The sequence below is a fragment of the Bubalus bubalis genome, chromosome 7 (assembly GCF_019923935.1).
Source record: "Bubalus bubalis isolate 160015118507 breed Murrah chromosome 7, NDDB_SH_1, whole genome shotgun sequence".
Classification (NCBI taxonomy): Eukaryota; Metazoa; Chordata; class Mammalia; order Artiodactyla; family Bovidae; genus Bubalus; species Bubalus bubalis.
This window is the reverse complement of record NC_059163.1, coordinates 57,361,349-57,382,137: the sequence shown is the minus strand read 5'-3', so window position 1 is coordinate 57,382,137 and position 20,789 is coordinate 57,361,349. Positions and strand designations below refer to the sequence as shown.

The following is a 20,789-nucleotide window of genomic DNA, read 5'->3' as shown; positions in this document are numbered from 1 at the left end:
ATTTAAACCCTTCATACACCTACATATATAAGGTAAAGGGGTCTTATTCACTGCCAAAATGACAAAAACAAAATACAGAAGTCTAATATTGACCTAATATAAATATCAATTTGGTAAGTAGTATAAGAATGAATAAAAGTCATAAAAGCCAACCTCAGAAAAATCAACAAAGCCAAAAGTTGGCTCTTTAACAGTCCAACAGAACTGACAAACCTTTAGATTAAAAAACAATAGAGAAGATTCAAATAAAATCAGAAATGAAAAAGAAATTACTACCAATTTTAAAGAAATTATAAAAGAGAATTTAAAGACGATTATAAAAGAGTACTATGAACGATTGTATGGTAACAAATTTGATAACCTAGATATCACAAAATAGGTATCTTTCTAATTACACCTACCAAGATGGAATTATGAAGAAAGAAAATCAGACCTATAACAATATTGGTCAGTAATCTCAGAAAGAAAAGCCTAGGACCAATGGCTTCACTGGTAAATTCTATCAAACATTTAAAGAAGAATTAACATCAATCCTTCCCAAGTCCTCCTAAAATAAAAAAATAAAGACACTTCCAAACTCATTCTATGAAACCAGTATTATACTGACACCAAAGACAGTGTTCTTTAAAAGAAAAAAAATCCTACAGACCATTACTCTTTATGAATATCGATGGAAAAATCCTCAACAAAATACTGGTAAACAACTCAACAGAATATTAGAAGTGGGATTTATTGCTGGAATGCAAAGATGGTTCAACGTATGAAAATCAATCAGTATAACACACCACATTGAAAGGGAAAAAAAAAAATCACATGATCATCTCAATTGAAGCAGAAAATAAATCTGAGAAAATTCAACACTATTTCATGATAAAAACACTCAACAAATTAAGAACAGAAGAAAACTACTTCAACAAAATAAAAGCCTTATATGAAAAGACCACAACTAACAATATACCCAGTGGTGAAAAGCTGAAGGCTTTTCCATTGAGATCAAGAACAAGGCAAGAATGCCCACTCTTACCACTTTTTTTTCTTGCCACTTCTGTTCAATATAATACCGGAAGTCCTAGCCAGAGCAATTGAGAAAAAAGTCGGGGCGGGGGTGGGGGCGGGGGGGGGGGGGGGCGGTGGGCAAAAGCATCCAAATTGGAAAGGAAGAAGTAAAATTATCTCTGTTCACAGACAACATTAAAACCCATCACAGGTGTAAAAAACACTAACAATTTCAGGGGAAAAAATGGTAGAATAAACAAATTCAACAAAGTTATAGAATATAAACCAACACACCAAAATCAGTTACATTTCTATACACTAATGATAAACAATCCAAAATGAACATTAAAGACAATTTTATTTATAATAGAATCAAAAAAGAACAAAATATTTAGGAATAATCTTAAAGAGGCAAAAGGCTTATATACTTAAAACGACAAAAAAATGTCTGAAAGAAATTCAAGTCAAATAAATGAAAAGATATCCCATATTCCTAGATCAGAAAACTTAATATTTAATGTCAATACTACCCAAAGTGATATACAGATTCAATGGAATCTTTATCAAAACTTCAAAGATATTTCTTTCCAGAAATTGTGAAATTTGTACCTATTCTCTTTTTTAACACATTTCAACAGTGAACTGCTCCAAATTACCAACAAACAATAATAATAAAATAATAAACCTATAAAGTAACATATTGAGCACTGCAAATTCGAAGCCACCATTCAGCTACATAGAAGATTCAACATTTAAAATACAATGGCATCATCACTAACATTCAGGCTGCTGCTGCTGCTGCTGCTGCTAAGTCGCTTCAGTCGTGTGCGACTCTGTGCGACCCCATAAATGGCAGCCCACCAGGCTCCCCTGCCCTGGGATTCTCCAGTCAAGAACACTGGGGTGGGCTGCCATTTCCTTCTCCAGTGCATGAAAGTGAAAAGTGAAAGCGAAGCTGCTCAGTCACGTCCCACTCGCAGCGACCCTAGGGACTGCAGAACCAGGCTCCTCCGTCCATGGGATTTTCCAGGCAAGAGTACTGGAGTGGGATGCCATTGCCTTCTCCGAACATCAGGCTGATAATGGACCAAATTCACAACTTTTTGCATGAGACCATCACTGGGGATACTTGGAAAGCCTATTTGCCATTGCATGTGAAAAGCACACCAACAGAATAGAATAGTATCAGATAATGGGTGGAATGGTTTTTTCCAGCAAGATCAATGCCTGGGTCTCCACAGAACAGCTAGAGTCACAAACCAGGGTGGTGTCCAGAAAGGTAATCACCATCATCAGATTCAGAGAGGCTCAATTTGTTCTAAAATTGTACTGTGTATTTTTATTTATTTATTTTTATTTTATTTTTTTTAATTTTATTTTATTTTTAAACCTGAAACACTGTATTAGTTTTGCCAAACATCAAAACGAATCCGCCACAGGTATACATACGCTCCCCATCCTGAACAAAAATTGTACTGTGTATTTTTAGGAGTTATTATAGATGCACAGAATTCCTGATTGACAAGGACCTTTAAAATCATATTGCATGTGAAAATCATTTTAAGGATAAGCAGATGATGACCCCTGGAAGGAATGCTTATATAATACAAAGTCACACAACTAGCAGTTAGCAAAACCAGGACCAGAACTTTTGTTTCCTGTGTTCCTCCATCTTTCCTAATAAAACTCTTTAAGGTTGGGAGTACCACTTTAGTTTGCTGGCAGAAAAAGTCTCCACACAAAATGATTTATTTACTTGATCAGTTTTCAAAATGATCACCACAGTAAGTTAGTTAATTGGCTATTCCCCAATACAAAATAAAAAGGTTAAAATTTTTTTTCTCTTGGGATGAGAACTTTAGTATCTCTTAGCAGCTTTCAAATATATAATACAGTATTGTTAACTACAGTCACATGCTGCAGATTACATTCCCATGACTTATTTATCTTATAACTGAAGTTTGTACCTTTTAATTACTTCTCCCTACCCCTAAACCCCTCACCTCAGACAATCACCAATCTATTCTCTGCTTCTCTAAGTTCAGGATTTTTTTTAGATTCTACATATAAGTGAGATCATACAGAATGTGTCTTTCCCTGTATGACTTATTTCACTTAGCATAATGCTGTCAAGGCCCATCCATTCTGTTACAAGTAGTAAGATTTTCTTTTTTTTGATGTCTGAAAAAACAGTCGACTGGATACATATGTCACAGCTTCTTTACCCATCCATTCAGCTGTTGATGGACACTTGCATGTCTTAACTATTGTAAACAATGCTGCAATGAACATGTGGGTGCAAATATCTCTCCCAGTGATTTCATTTCCTCTGGACATAAACTCAGCAAATGGAATTGCTGCATCTTATGATGGTTCCATTTTCAATTTTTTGAAGACATCCATACTGTTTTCCATAGTGGCTACATGATTTTACAATCCCATCAGCAGTGCACAAGAGCCCCTTTTCTCCACATCCTCACCAACACTTTTATCTCTTGCATTTTTCTGAACAATTTGTTTATTTCATTTTTGGTTGTGCTGGGTTTTCATTCTGCATGCAGGCTTTCTGTACTGCAGTGAGTGGGGACTACTTTTCATCGTGGTACATGGACTTCCCATTGTGGTGGCTTCTCTTTTTATGAAGCACAGATTCTAAGGTGCATGGGCTTCAGAAGTTGCAGCATAGGGCTCGAGGGTGTGCGGGCTTCAGTAGTCGTGGGAGGCAGACTCAACAGTTGTTGCTCACGGGCCCTAGAGCATGCAGGGTTCAGTAGTGGCGGCACACAGGCTCTGTAGCTGCAGCTCACAGGCTCTAGAGCACAGGCTCCGTAGTTGTGACGCACAGGTTTAGTTGCTCCAAGGCATGTGGGATCTTCCCCCACCAGGGATCAAACCCATGTCCTCTACATTGGCAGGTGGATTCTTATCTACTGTACCACCAGGGAAGTCAATATCTCTTGTATTTTAATGACAGTCATTCTAACAGGTATGAAGTGATCACAAAACATTTTCTTTAAGATTCTTGACCACATGAGTATATGCCCAATATGATTAAACCAACTCAGCCCTGCCTTAGGAAAGGAACCTCCTAGGAGTCTGTGGAAGACTTTGCATTGACTCTGGACTTTCTGGTAGCTGTGGTGGCTGTCATCCTGTGTGCGCTCAGTCACCCAGTCACGTCTGACTCTTGGTAACCCAATGGACTGCAGCCCACCAGACACCTCTATCCATGGGATTTTCTAGGCAAGAATACTGGAGTGGGCTGCCATTTCCTTCTCCAACCTTGTCATCCCATTCCTGGCAAAAGCAGTTAGGATCAGCCCTGTGCGAGGTGGACTTGCCATTGTCAATTATCCTGGGAAGAGGCAGCACTAAGAAATTAATATGAGAAAGGAAAGAGCTGACAGAAGGAAGAGGGAAACCCTCACTCTTCCAGAGCCTTAATCTATTGGATGCCTGGTCTCTGCAACCAAATATGCTGACAATCACTTTTGGAGGGGGCGATGTCTAAGCCAGAGAGGCAGCCTCGTGAGGGCTGGTCTCATTCTGCCACATCTAGTAGCCAATTTTATGGGACTCTCAGGGTTTTGTTAAAAATCATAAACTCAACTTCTATCTACCACAGGGAATTAAGGACATGTTTCCAAGCTAGAGATGCAGTGTAAAATGGGAAAGCAGAGTCCCCGATTTGCGACCCCATGGAAAGGAGTCCATGGGGCTGCAAAGAGTAGGCCACAACTGAGCTTGACTAGCATGAAAGATAACCCTGGAGGGAAAAAGAAACTATGGGACTTGAAGGTAAATCCATCACTATCTCATAAAATATGGAAGAGACTGGTCCTAATAAGCATGATTTTAATCCTATCCAACCATTCTGCAATTATTGTCAAGCATTTCCTGAACACTTAAAAAGCTTTTACATATATCTGTGTGACAAAATACTAGTTTGTGTCTGCAAATCTATGTATATGAACTATAAAACCAATTTAATCCTATTTATTAGGAGAAAAATCCCAACATATATTCTGTTAGTATGCTCTGAGTCCCTGTGTGAATGCCTCATTTGATTTTCAACAAAAGACACAACTCAACAGACTTAAGAAACAAACTTGAATTCATCAATTTCCCCTCTACTCATTTATTTAAACCTCTGACAAAACCTCTAAGAAATTATTTCTACTATCTACTTGGAAAACAAATGAAAATGCATCTAAATTAAATTACCACTGTTGTGGAAACACTGGAACTCTAAATAAAAACTAGTGATCACGACAAAATTTTCTCAAAGGATGCTAGACTACCTCAACACCATTCATCTTCAGGACAACCTTTAAATGTCCTTTTTCATATGGCTATGCCAGCCACTGGTGCTTCCTGGGTAGCTCAGCTGGTAAAGAATCCACCTGCAATGCAGGAGACCACAGTTTGACTCCTGGGTTGGGAAGATCCCCTGAAGAAGGGATAGGCTACACACTCCAGTACTCTTGGGCTTCCCTGGTGACTCAGTCAGTAAAGAATCCATCTGCAATGTGGGAGACCTGGGCTTGATCCCTCAGTTGGGAAGATCCCCTGGATGAGGGAATGCCTACCCACTCCAGTATTTTGGCTTGGAGAATCCCCATGAACAGAGGAGCCTAGCGGGCTGCAGTCCATGGGGTCGTAAACAGTTAGACACAACTTGACTGACTGACTAAGCATATGCCAAACATTAGTTGTAATTAAAGTTCTTTTTGTTGAAATTGGCTTATACTTCTCTACATCTGAATCTTTTCAGGTACTGCTAATTTTCTCTTCTTTCTATTTATGAGAGATCAGACAGTAATCTAATACATAATTTTATGAGTACTACATCCACATTAATTCATCAAAGTAGTCTGAACACTGTAAAGATTTTTTTTTTTTTTAAAGATACAGAATGCCACCAAATTCCCTTATCAGTAGGGTGGCCATTTATCATCCAAACCAGAACATTTGATATTGAAAGGGGGCATCATCAAAAACAATACCAGGCAGCAGGCACAGTCAGGACTGCCCCAGCAAACTGACACCTATGGGCCACCCTAAGAGCCACCACCACACTTGGCTTCCCTGGTGGCTCAGAGGTTAAAGCGTCTGCCAGCAATGCAGGAGACCTGGGTTCGATCCCTGGGTCGGGAAGATCCCCTGGAGAAGGAAATGGCAACCCACTCCAGTATTCTTGCCTGGAGAATCCCACAGATGGAGGAGCTTGGTGGCCTCCAGTCCACGGGGTCGCAGAGTCGGACACGACTGAGCGACTTTACTTTCACTTTTCACCACACTTAGAGGCTGAAAGTCTCAAAAAGGTAGAATAAAGTTCATGATGGGAAAGGGGACAAGAGTGGGTTCACATGTGAACAGAAAGTCAGAAGAGTCCAGTTAGAAGGTGAAAAGAAAGCTGAAGTCTCTCTCAAGCATTCACACCCAACGGCATTTCCAGGTTCCCTAAACACAATTCCTCCCCTCCTCGGGTATTAATACAGTTTGTACATATGAATCAAGTCTGTCTTATGGCATGTGGTCTCTTTATTTATCGGTTTATTTCACTGCTACCATCCCTCTCCTCCTTGATATCACCCTATCTTAACCCTCCTACCCACCAAGCATATGAGTTTCTTTCCCCTCTCTTCCTTATTTTATGTCCCATCACTGAAACAATAATAAACCAGAGTTACTGGGGACTTAGCACAGTTCTCCTACATAAAAAAGGGATTCCAAAGGTGAATTAGATTCAGTCCTTGAAAGCTAATTGCTCAAATTTTTGTTCACCACACTGTTTAAAACTCAATATAGTTTCACTCCAGCCTCCATTTCTGCATGTCCTAAGCAGCCCAACCAAGGTGTACAGATGCCAAGCTTCCTAGTGAAGCCACCCCTCTGTTTATTTGTGGATAATTTTCTTTTCATACTGATGAAAAGAAGAATAAACTCTACAACTTTGGTTAAGGCATCAAAATTTCCACATCTTAAAAAACTTTATAAAAGCTATTCTACTCTCCCACCCAAGACACTGAGGTTTTGGGGGGCAACAAACACTCTTTCTTGAATTTCTAGTTCCTCCTTGAAGCTGGTGAAGGATTATGACCTGCCCACCACTGAATTTCCAGCACCTCGCAGAGTGTGTCCAGCACAAAACAGATACTCAATAAATATCTGCTGAATAAATGAATGAGTCAGGGGCTCATGATTTATCAACTGTTTTATATTCCAATCATCAAGATCTTTGCTCCATCGATCATTTCCACTGAAAAGTCAGTCCCATCTCCCTATCCCAACAACTCCCTCTCCCCACCATAGTAACAGGTTTCAGTTCAGTTGCTCAGTCGTGTCTGACTCTTTGCGACCCCATGGACTGCAGCATTCGAGGCTTCCCTGTCCATCACCAACTCCCGGAGCTTGCTCAAACTCATGTCCATCGAGTCGGTGATGCCGTCCAACCATCTCATTCTCTGTCGTCCCCTTCTCCCCCTACCCTCAATATTTCCCAGCATCAGGGTCTTTTCTAAGGAATCAGACAAAAACCCAAGATCAAATCCCATTCACTTAATAGCAATGTAACCGTGAGCAAGTTTTCTCATCATTTTCTATGCCTTATTTTCCTTATCTATAAAATAGAGATAGCACTATCATGTTTGCAAGGTTTCTGTTGTATTTGTGAGATCTGAAAACACTTTATGTAAAGGGCCAGGCAGGAACCCAATAAATGTGTGTCAGATGAAAGAATAAATTGCCATTCTGTTCTCTGGCTCCAGATCAAAACATAGCCATCAAAATGTAATTTGCCAAAGCTGGTCTTCATTTAACCACAGATATGCATTTGGAGTCGTAACACACAACTGGAGTCTGTCCGCTGTGGAACATCAAAGGGAGAGTTTAACATCTGCTTTTAAATGCAGGAAAACAACAATTAGTTCACAAGTAAAAGGGAAAGGGATAAGACAGGATTTTATTTTCCCTGCCAGGGTATCCATGTATTAAGGGACTGCCAGCTTACAGCAGACTGAAGCTTTTTTGCAAGGTCACATAGTTGGGGGAGGTAACCCTGGCAGTGGTTTTTAAATTCAGTATTTACTGACACCTCCTGCTTTCATGATCAAGAATGTACAGGCCAAGTCTGCCCTTCCTTCGAAGCGCAAAACTAAGCAGTCAAAAAGTGCAAGAATCAGACTGAGACCGAAGAATATTTTTATCCAATTTGTTCGCTCTTCTAGCAATCTAAGATATTAAACCTCAAGAGGGAGTAACATCACAAATCTTTGAAATCTATGAAATGCATGCCTGTGATGGCCAGGATGCATTTTTTTCTGCTGTAGAACCAGGCTCTGAGATCCATTCTCCTGTGGTCTCCTTCCCGTCAGGCTGAGCAGCAGCCAGGAGAATAAGCAGCTCCCTGTGCTCTCACACACCTGGACCTGCCATGAGAGCTATTTACGGGCCCTCACCTTCCTCTTTTCCACTAACAGAGGCAGAGAAGCTATGAACCTTCCCCAGGGCTTGCCTTCCTCCCTCACTGCTCACTTGTGCTACTTGCCTGGAAGATGAAAGAAACCCCAGAGTTTTTCAAAGCCCAGTGGCAATGTTGATCTCAAGTAACATTTTCCATTTTCTTTGGAAAATGTTATCTTTCCTACTCTCCTCCAGCATAGGGAACATGAAGCACAGTCTAAACTACCTCCTTGGAGTACATAGAAGTAAACACAATAGTTACAAGAGAAGGTGAACTCTGGCTTAAAAACACCCAAGGGTCATCGTGGGATAAATATGTGCTATAATACTGAACCATCACATTCTGTCTTACAAGTTCACAATTCTAGCCTTTAAAGAATATCTGAGCAAAAGTGGTTCCCATCTGAATACAGGCATTTTTTTCCCCAAATTCCCAATGAACCAGGTACACGAACCTACTTTCATAACCTGTTTTCTTATCCACTCTCATGTTACAGATGTTTTCTTGCCATAAGTCACAGAGTTCATAAGCCAAGAAACTAGGGTGCCTGACTCCAGGGATCTCCCATAATCTGCCCTGAACCAGAAAAGTACTTCAGTTTGTTGTCTAATCTGAGTCCAGCCACTCCCCAGCTATGTGACATTAGACAAGTCACTCAACGGTAGCGACCATCAACACAAGGGCTCCACATATTTTTAGAAACTGAGGTCCTCACCTACATGAATGATAGGGTAGTATATTTTTATGGACTCAAAAATATTATTTAAGACAGTTTCATACCTACCATGGCAAAGGAGCATCAAGACAGCTTTACAGTTTCCAAAAGGTACTAGAAGTGTGTTTTAGTCTCAGCTTCCAAACTTAGTCTAGTTTTGGACAGCAAGTTATAAATTAATTTTTAGATAAAATGGCATCACGAATTTCCTGAAACTTTCGAGATCAATCTAGATATCAAACTATTAAATAAGTAGGTAAATAAATAAATATCACATTAAATCCAATGACCCCCCCCTTTTAAGTTACACTTGATATAACTGCAACAGAAGCTTTACATATATAATTTTAAAATACTTAATTTTAGGAGACAAAATATCTTAGAAATTATTTACTTTACCAATGCAAAATTTACTGAGCAAAGAGTTATGAAAAACATACAAAAAACATGAATGAGACTGGATCCCAGTGCTCAAGACCTTGTGTGTGTGTGTGTGTGCATGTGCGTGCACGTGCATACACACACTCTCACACACACACTCTCAGTGCTCAGTGGTGTCTGACTCTTTGCAACCCCATGGACTGTAGCCCGCCAGGCTCTTCTGACCATGGAATTTTCCAGGCAAGAATAATAGAGTGGGTTGCCATTTCCTCCTCCAGGGGATCTTCCCGACCCAGGGATCAAACCTACATCTCCTGCTTGGTAGGCAGATTGTTTACCCCTGTGCCACCTGGGAAGTCCCCCTCAAGACTACAGTTTATTAAACATTATGTAAGTAACTATACCCAAGTTAAAAACTATAAAAGATAAAATCAGAACATATTATCAGAGAGATTTGAGTAGGGTATTAAGGGAGTTTGAACATAGAAAAGATTACTTCTAAGCATAGCATGGTGATTAAGAGAATAAACATGAGAGTCATAGAGAATTGGGCTTAAGTCTTGACCACTCCACTCCCCACCTATGTGACATTGTGAGTTGAAGTGAAAGTCGCTCAGTCATGTCTGACTCTTAGCAATTGCACAGACTATACAGTCCATGGAATTCTCCAGGCCAGAATACTGGAGTGGGTAGCCTTTCCCTTCTCCAGGGGACCTTCCCAACCCAGGGATCGAACCCAGGTCTCCCACATTGCAGGCAGATTCTTTACCAGCTGAGCCACAAGGGAAGCTATCTTGTCTAATGTGACATTAGACAAGTTATTTAACCTCACGGAGTCTCAGTTTCAAAATCCTTATAATGGGGCAATAACATCTACCTCTCAGAACTGATATAAGAGTAAATAAGATAAAATATGTAAAATTCTTAATATGGTTCCCAGCACACTCCCAGGGTTAACTGCTAGCAGTAGCTTTGAGTCCCAAGCCTATTATTTTTTTCTCTTAACAATGCCCCTTAACTGCTCTGGTCCAAGGTCCTGCTAGATCCTACTAACCACTCTCCTTTTAAAATGACAAAATGGACTTTGAGAAAATAGGGAACATGCCCAAGGCCATGTAAATCCCCGATTCCTTGGAAAATGACTGCCCTTCCTCCACGGGCTCGTAACATTTGTGAGTCTATCTTCTCTACCAGCTCTCCAGAGTTGGATGGGTACTGCATGGGCTTTGAAGTTAGATGGATTACAGTTAGAATCCTAACTCAAACACTGTTTAGCTGTGTGCATGTTGGCAAGTTCCTTTCCCCTGAGTTTCAATAATCTCCACCCAAGAATCACTGTGACAATTCAGTGACTCAATACTTTGATTTCCACACTCGTTCAGACAGTGGAACCCGTCTAAGGGCAGAAGATCAGAACTCTTAGTATATTTAATTGTACCATGTGAACTACGAACTACCCTGCTAAGTCACTTCAGTCGTGTCTGACTCTGTGCGACCCCATAGACGGCAGCCTACCAGGCTCCCCCGTCCCCGGGATTCTCCAGGCAAGAACACTGGAGTGGGTTGCCATTTCCTTCTCCAATGTGTAAAAGTGAAAAGTGAAAGGGAAGTCGCTCAGTCGTGTCCAACTCTTAGCAACCCCATGGACTGCAGCCCACCAGGCTCCTCCATCCATGGGATTTTCCAGGCAAGAGTACTGGAGTGGGGTGCCACTGCCTTCTCCGAACGAACTAGCCTACTAGGAGAAATTACAACTACCTTATATGCATTGTTGTTTTGTTGGTGATGTTTAGTTGACAACTCTTTGCAACCCCATGGACTATATAGCCCACTAGACTCCTTTGTCCATGGGGTTCTTCAGGCAAGAACACTGGAGTAGGTTACCACGTTCTTCTCCAGAGCATCTTCCCAACCCAGGGATCGAACTCACGTCTCCGGAATTGGGAGGCAGATTCTTTACCACTGAGCCATGAAGGAAGCCCCATATATATGCATACTGGTTCCCAAATATTACGTGTTTGTGTGTGTGTGCACGTGCTCATATGTGTATAGATATATATACACATGTTTTTTAAATCACTGTTCTAAATTGATCAATTAAATGCTTGTTTTTTACTAACTTTTTTTTTCCATTTGCTAATTTAACTTAACAAGTAGTAGCAGATACCAAAAGTTTAGGAAAAAATAATAAAAAAACTTAAAGATGAGCAAATTCTACTCATGATTTATTTTGGAAGAGATAGATCAATGAATATCATTACTGAATGTTAGTGGTCAAACACCTCATTTAAGAATATCCAGCTGACTGTCTGTCACACAGTACACACTGAATAAATGTAATTTGAATCTGAATTTGAAACTCAAATTAAGTTCTTTGAAAGCAAGAGCGTATCTCATTTATCTTTGAACAATGAGCTCTGAACACGGTGCCCGGCACACGGTAGTTGTGCAAAAAATATTGGTTTAATAAATGAACCTAAACCTGAGAAGGCATAAAAGATCTGTAATACATTTCGCATCTCCAACTGATGTGGATTTCAATCTGTTCCAAGAAATTATATCCCAAAGTCTATGAAATGTTCCTTCTGTACCCATCACCTCATCTGAGATATTTAGAGCTTCTTGGGAGGGAGAAATAACATAGGTAGAATCCTTTCTTAGGCACAGAAATATTAATGAAGACAGCTAAGCAGGAGGAACATGTCACCCGCGCTCCCGTAATATAACAAAGGGACCAAAGAAGATGCAAAGTTTTACACACAGTGCCTGTCAAACGGTGACATTCACCATTGTGAACACATATCTAGTCCCACAAGCCTCCTATTCAGAACATGTCTGGTTACAGTAAACACTCTATAGAGATTGTAGAAGGTGAATTCTAGTCTATTATCTGTTTGCAGATGAAAAACTCTCACCATATACTTCACATATTTATACTCCCTTCTAACTGAAAGCCAGGATCACCTCAAATTAAACAAAAGGCTAAGATACACTTGTTTCTCTTTCACTAAAAATGGTATTTATTAGCATGGGAATTCATGACTTATTAAGTGGAAAAGGCAAGGTACCAAATAATTCATAGCATATTCTACACTGGCAGTATTAACATAAAAAGAAACACATATATGCATTAAAGACGATAATAAAACAGAAGCTACTTTCTACTTCTTTTAAATCACCCATGCCTAATTTTTCAAAAGTGCATCTAATCTTGTCATAGACTCAAGTTTTCAGAAACTTACTTCAAATAATTTCATACTTGAAACAAGGAAGACTTTGAAAACATGTTTGTGATTAGGAAAAAAAATAAAAGCACAGGACAAGTGGGAGTTCAAAAGAAGTATGGTGATTGTTTAGGGTTCTGAATTTCCCGTAAAACTGTGCATTTACCTCCCCCAAAATAAGTCCCTAATTCATTTAAGTACCTCTTATGAGGGCTTCCCAGGTGGTGCTAGTGGTAAAGAACCTGCCTACCAATGCAGAAGATTTAAGAGACGCGGGTTTGACCCCTGGGTTGGGAAGATCCCCTGGAGGAGGGCTTGGCAACTCACAACAATACGCTTGCCTGAAGAATCCCATAGACAGAGGCCTGGCCGGCTACAGTTCATAGAGTCGCACAGAGTTGGACACAACTGAAGCAACTTAGCACGCACGTACAGCTCTCCAAGTGCTATTAGAAACAGCTCTCCAAGTGCTATTAGGAACATTCACCTGTGGCTTCTGTAAATTTCAGAAGGGACTTGCCTCTATCTCCCCCTGTCCTGCCCTCTCCCTTGTTTACTTCCATATAACTAGTTCTTCACGACTAGATTTATGTGTAGCATCCACATTATAATCACCTTTTTTTTAAACTTAGAGTCACCTGTGAACATCCTTCGGGCATACAAATTTTCACCTATGACCTCAGCTTTAGTAAGCTTCTTCCGCCGTGGTCCCTCCGGTACCACAGGGACTGTTTTTAGTTTATTATGGTGATCAAAGGTCTTACCAAGGCCTCACTTCTACAAAATGGAAAAGTAACTTTTGCAGCAATGTCACAAAGGGAATATTTTGGTGTAACAGAAGGAAAATATTTCACCAGGGACTATATAAAATTTTAAAGAAAGGCTAAATCATTTGAAAGGCAGTCCAAGTAGCTCACTTTCTGGTACTGTTATATTTCCAATCCAAACACCACTGCAAATATTGAGATCCTAAAGCCCAGAGAATTAATCTTCTGCTCTTTTCGTTCCACTTCTGTGAACAGATTGCTGACTTTCAACATAATCCTCTTTCAAATATCCTTCCAGGATGGAATAACAACTAGACCACATAGGATTTCCATTATTTTAAGGTCAATATGTGAATACAAACTAAAAAACTCAGCTATTAATAAACATATTGCTATTATTTTTTAAAAATTCCACTGACTTTTTTTTTTTTAAATACCACAGTATATCACTACTGCCAATATTTCACTATAAACAGAAGAGTGTTGTTGGAGAAAATTTTCAAAGTCCTTGCTTTCAGTGGATTTATATTTTAGCAGAGACTTCATAGCTCTCAGAAAGTGTTTTCGCGGTGTGTGTGTATATTCTGTGGTGTGTATAACATTTTTTCAGCATGACTATCTTACTTAACTTCAAAAGAGTCATAACTTACCTTACTATAATTATTTCCATATAACAAACAATTTAGTTATAAATAAATTTACATACAAACAACATAACGATAAAATCTGATCTTACTGTTTAATGCTTCTGTGAACCTTCTAGAGTAAGGTTCTTTTATCTTGTTTTGTTTTAGGAATGAATGTTTCAACTATCTCATTTGTACTATCAGAAACGTAGAGGAGTTAGAATACACAAGAAATACAAAGTTTAGGAAACTATGTAGTGATTTAATGAGCAAACAGCTCCTATTGCCAACGATATTGCTTTTGGAACACACCAGAAAGGAGGTGTGGGTGAGCACGTGTGAGCGTGCATGAGTGTGTGTGTACTATTTCGTTTACATTCTTAGGGGCCACTCATATTTCCAAGTAATATCAACAAGAAAGCAGACTGATTTTATTATTTTTAGGGCCCGTTTTACCTTTCTTTTCAAAAAGATCAGGGAATAAGACTGAACTTTATGGCACCAAATAAGTTTTTCTGTCAAGGCCTTCCTACAGGTGTCTCAAACTATCTTCAAGTTTCTCTAAAGTTGTAAAATAATAGAACTGACAGGTGCATCAATTCTTCTAAGGCCAAGCTACATGACGGATTTATTGAACACATGATTTTCAATTTTATTCTCCTTTCCAGACAAGAAAAGAACCAAATGGATTTCATTCTTATCCTAAAGAATTCAGAACCAAAGAGCTTATTTAAAAGTCTAAAATTCCTGAAGCTCAGAAAACTGGACTCAGTTTTCTATCACACCATATTACACTCTTACCTTTAGAATTTATCTTCTGAGCACCTGGTAAAAGATTTTATCACAACCTTGAGGACTCAGCTTATGAAATCCCAAAGAAATGGCACAATGCAGAAAGTCATCCTAATATCTTGGAAGGTTTTCTTTTTTTTTTTTTAAGGTTCCTGAGTCCCTTTCCATGTTTCAAGCCCATAAGCACATATAAAACTTATAAAGCCAGGAAAGAAAGGAAGTAGAAAAGTGACAGACACATTATTAACTTTCTGAGACAAATTAAACAGAATCTTTTTTTAAAGCAAGTTAGAAAAACACTTACTTTTCCCAGGTCTTTGGTACGAAGCTCAGAAGGCAAGTTCCCTTTTCCCACAAAGTCCTGTTAATTACTAGCAATGACTCAGTGAGGTCAGGCAGCCCAAATATATCTACAAATTGTGTAGAGACAAAAAGTTAACAAAGTCAGATTAGAAATTAAAAATCAAAATACCACACTGCTATTCAGAGTCTCTATGCATAATTAAAATACAGATTTCACTGGAATATCTAAATGATGAACTGTGTTATCTACTTTTCTTTCAGAACAATACTAACGAGACTTGCTAAATCTAGATGGTGTTTTGACTTGTCACCTTATTAAAGTTACTGAAGCAGGAACCAGCAAGGCATCTTGGCAACCATTCACGGTAAAAATGTCTTTCTCAGGGAGTCATAAAAAGCAACTGAGGGAGGATCTAGACTTCTAATTATACTGTGACTTGGGAGGGAAGGTCTTCTGAAATCATACTTGCCTGCCCCACCTTCCAAAGATGAGCTCATCTCACAAACACAGAAGCGGGTTGTAAATAGACATGAACAGCAACAACTTAAGAAATTCATCAGCAACTTATAAATGCCCGTCAGGTGTACCCACTTAAGCACACTTCACTTTTGCAGGTGGGAATGAGAAGATTCTTGTTAACTTTTTTCTAATGAAACAGAAAATCTGAAAATTCTGTGTGATGAAGGTCTCACTTAAAACATCAGTTACTTCCTCTCACATCTTGCAAATGAATACACAGGTAGTAACTCATTCATAAGATAAACGAGTTTCAGTAGGTAGACGCCACAGGTAAATCATAATTTGAGGTCTAAACCTGTCAGGCTCTCCCACAGTGACCGGGCTGCACACAAGACTTTATTCTAAGAAGTGTGATAAACTCGTTTAAAAGCCGTAAGAGATTGAGAAATAGGTCCATTAGGAGGAGGCAGGAAGTACCGTCACCGCAGGCAGTCAGAAGCCCACAAACATCAATAGGCATCATTTATTATTCCTGTCACTGTCACGCTTTAGAGCGCTGTTACTGTTGTGCGGTTCTTGTCACGTTACAGTGTGGACTCTTAAGCCAGGCTTTTCTGTTTTTACACGAATATCCCTGAGACATCAGTGCAGTACCACATGGTACACTCTGTTCTCCTCTAACTCTCGTGTTTGATATCACAGGGAACAACTTGAGCATAATTCTGATTTCACATGTGTTTAGGCACGATTTCACACTGCAAGAAACACAGGGTAACAGCAGAAGACTGCACAGGGAGGAACCCCGCTGCCTAAGGTTACACAGAATGCACAAAGCCACACCTCGAATACCAGCCAGCGATCTCAGCTCCCCACAAGGGTGCCAAGCCACGGTCCTCCACACCGGGTGTCCCAACTTTGCTTCTGATTTCAGGTTACGCCCCCTGCCATCACCTCACAATGGCTCACAAGCTATAACCCTTCCAGGGCCTCAGTCCACAGGAAGCATCAGGGTTTTCTCAAGGTAAAGTACTGTATTGCACTTTTTATCTATTTATTTCTTAACCCAACACATATGTGTAAAATTGTGCTCCAATTTTTATCCAGTTCCCATTCTATTTTTTTTTTTTAAACATGTCACCGAGAAAGGTTTTTGAGTGTATGTCCCTAATCCCACTATCCCTTAAGCACTGGTTGCGGGCGGGGGAAGGGTGGCGAGGCAGCGTGTTATGATTCTGCATAGCATGGCAGTTTTTAGAAACACATGTATTGCACTTTAGCAGAACTGACTGTATAATAACCGCTGTTTATAAGGATGCTTGTGATTTAAATCAGAGGAGTTAAATTATGATTTTCATATGTTTTCCTTATGTTAAAGACAATAGCAATATATGTCATGTGTGTATGTTAGTTGCTCAGTCGTGTCTGACTCTTTGCAACCCCATGGACTGTAGCCCACCAGGCTCCTTTGTCCATGGGATTCTCCAGGCAAGACTACTGGAATGGGTTGCCATTTCCTTCTCCAAATATATGTCATACAATTTTAGAAAGACTCTCACTCACATTTTAGGTTTTACAGTAACCTAGTATGAACACTTTTAAGGGTGTTTCAGTTACATGAAAAATTTATTTATTAGAAGTTCCCTGATGGTCTTGTTAATAAATAAGGCGTTACTGTACCATTCTGGAGAGACCAACATGATGGTGTTATAAAGACAGATTCTTGCAGAGGAGGACTTACCTGGATTTTCAAGAGAGGACAAACTGAATTACTTGTCATTCCTTGAAACGAATAAATCTTCAAAAGATTGAATTTATCCTTTAAAAAAGTCCAAGATGTACATAAAGATATGTACAAAAAGTTTTCCATTACAATAACATATTAAGCAATTTTAAAACATATGTTTGGCAACGGATAAACAGTTTTTTTAAATATGTAAGATACTTAACAAAATAAGAAAATGTTTCTAAGCAGTGTTCACTGGGGAGTGCTGGCTATAGGATGGATGATACGTTCAATGTGATCCCAATTTTTTAAAAGTATCTATATCTAGAAAAAAAGACTGAAAACAAGTCAATATTTGAATAGTTGCTAAGTAAAGATAACAAAAATAGAGTAGAATAATTTTTACTTTCTTTGCATTTTTCTGTGGTATCCAAATTTTCCACAATAATCATGTCTACTTTTACAGTTAGAAATAACAATATGCTATATAAAAATAGGAGGAAGGCATCTGGTGGGAAAAAACTCTTTTTATCCCACTTTAATTTCAAATGTGAATCCAGCCAGTAAAATGAACATCAGCCCAAGAACAAGGACACCAGATGCTACTTCCACAAGCGTTAACAGTCACAGAAAGTAATTTCTATCTCATAATTCAAAGGCAAATACAGTCCCAAAAGAGATGTTCAAAGTATATAGATCAGTTATAAAAGCCAAAATATAATTTGCTTTTACTGGCTAAAACAGTTATGGATTTAGTAAAATCCAGATTAAGAAAGATTTTTAATTATATAATTACATACAAGCTGTCTTAATGTCCAAAAGAAATTTAGTTATGGATGAAGAAACTGTGCCCTGGATATAACTCCTTTCAAACAAGATCAAGATTAAAGAAATACAAGAAGCAATGGCTTTGGTTATGGGGATGAATGCCTCACTAAGGGGAGTTTTCAACAGAAAGTAAGAAAAGAGAGCTGGATCTTTATGACCTCCGAAAGAAGTTAGCTATATTACAATTTTCCCGATAACCATAAAACTGGGCTTTGAAAATAACTTATTTGCCAAAAACGGTGATTCCTTAGTGCTCAGTCTGCTTAGTTTAATCCCGTGCACTGAAATCCCATAAGACCTGAACGGAGAAAGTACTCAGGAGTCAAGGGCTAATGTGGGGCAATTTGGCCACCACACACTTGAGTTCACCTACTTATGCTGGCCGGCAGCACATTTAAACGATGTGCCCCTTTTCATTTTCAGTGTAACCTTACTAGCTTATCAAATACCAAGTAACTATTTGGTGTAGAGTAATTGCTTTAGTACCATTCTCCATTCTCAAGAATGCACTGAGGGTTAAAAATCAGGGGCGGGAGGGGTGCTGTTTCACAAAATTACAAAGCATCTGTAACATGTAATGTATACATCTGAATAATAACCATAGTCCTATTGTACATAGATGTACTAGTCTGTTCTTTTTTTTAACTTCCAAAAATGTTGACTTCAATGAAAAACAAACAAAAACAAAACCCTTCTGTTTCAAATTTGCTTTTGTATTTTTAAGCATTTTCGAAAGTTCCCCATCATATGGAAACAATTAACTCCTGGCTTCATGTTTTGTTTTGTTTCATAAAAAAGGCAAATTGAACATTTTAATTACGCTATCTACAAAGAGAGATCACAGAGGTGATACTGAGTTCCAGAAAAATCAGTCGGTTCAAATTCAAGATCAAAGGCTTCATTTTATTAAATGCATATTGATTACTTTAGAAAATAACTTAGAAATTCTTGGCTTCTAGGTTTTATAAGTTGCTGCCTAAAATGCTGCACATATGTGCCTTTAATAATTTGCAACCAAATATTATAATCAACAAGCAAATTCAAATATTGTTTTCAATTAGGAGTGTTGAAAATAAAAACTGTGAGTTTTAATTTTTACAAGAAGACATGCTGAAATATGCATTTACCTATACACACCTCACACTAAGGGATTCTCAGTATGGAAACCATATTTCTTAAACTGCTCTAAGAATTAGCATATGTGTAGCTCAGGGGGATACACTCTCTCAGCATTACTGGATATAAAAAAAAGGGCAACCAATTTTCAGAGTCTACCTGGAAAATAAGCAGAAATTATTTTCTCAGGCTCTCTAGTCACTCCCTGGGCAGAATTCCAACATAATCTAAATTGGTCTTGGCACCATCTCACTCCCCCTTTTGCATCACTGAGCCACCTCTGGTCCAAAGCCCAGTGACCTTCAATTTCCATGGCCTCTTCCTTTCACTGGTTCTTCCCTTCCAACTTCTAGACTCCTGATGACTCCATGTGAATATTTCGGCAAAGCTGGGCATTGAGGGAGTTTAAACAAATGATTCATGAATTTTAACTTTCTCTGGATTATATGCATTTTTAGAGAAAAGCTTGAATACCCAGATCCTGCCTTTCTCAACACTGTAACTCACTGGAGAAATAGTTGAATCCAGGTCTGGAGGGTAAGAAAAGTACAATATAAACCTAGAACCTCTCACTATGCCAGAAAGCAAGAAGTACTCAAATATTAATGCAGACATGACACAGGACAAAGGAGCTGCCTGGAAGGGGCTCCCACTAGGCACATGTGGTACAGTCTGAACAAGGAAAAGAATGATATGAAAAAACTGTAACACATTCAACTTAAAAAAAGGAACCATAAATCCACAGATCTTCATGCAAAGGGGGATACTGGAATGCTCTTTACAAAGACAGCCAGCTAACAAACACCAAAGGAACAGGACAAACAGAAAATCCCACTTTGCAACCACCGACGCAATGATTGATTCAGTCAAGGCTCATTAATAGACAACGAAGACTATTAGGGGAAGGGTTGCTGTGGAACAGGATACTCACACAGTCTCAGAGTATCACCCTTCGGATTACTTATCACTTACCTAGGGGAAAAGGTATCCTTATAATGGAGAGCTCTGGCAGACCACCTTACCCAAGCAATGGCTGGTATAATCAATCAGAGGGTAACTGGACGCCACATGTCTCCACTATGTGATGTGTCTGTCAAAATGCTTAATCTGTATCTTATCATTGTGGTACTTTCTATAAGAAAATTATCTTGGAATTTTCCAAGATATCAGTGCCACAAATGACAAAAATAAATGAAAACAGGGTGACTGTTCTGGATGAAAGGAAAAGAGACAAAATGCAATGAATGATTGTTGGTGAACATTGGATGAGGAGAAGGGTTATAAAAGACATTACTGGAATAACTGGGGAAATCTGAATCTGTATTATGGGCTGTGTGGGAAAACACTCTTGCGCTTGTGAAATAACACGTGAAATTTAGGTAAAGGGTCATGC

At 39.0% G+C, this 20,789-nt stretch overlaps 1 protein-coding gene across 17 annotated transcripts in view; it reads right to left on the bottom strand.

The window, feature by feature from the left end:
* The window catches only part of APBB2 (amyloid beta precursor protein binding family B member 2), a 377,673-nt gene that overhangs the window by 252,661 nt on the left and 104,223 nt on the right, over positions 1-20,789 (bottom strand). For 15 of the 17 annotated variants that reach the window (XM_044945932.2, XM_044945931.2, XM_044945935.2 and 12 more), the window contains one exon: positions 15,271-15,376. The exons of the other annotated variants lie outside the window; for them this stretch is intronic. The gene's annotated coding sequence lies outside the window, so the exon portion shown is untranslated. The remainder of the gene's footprint in view (positions 1-15,270; positions 15,377-20,789) is intronic. 17 annotated transcript variants of the gene reach the window in all.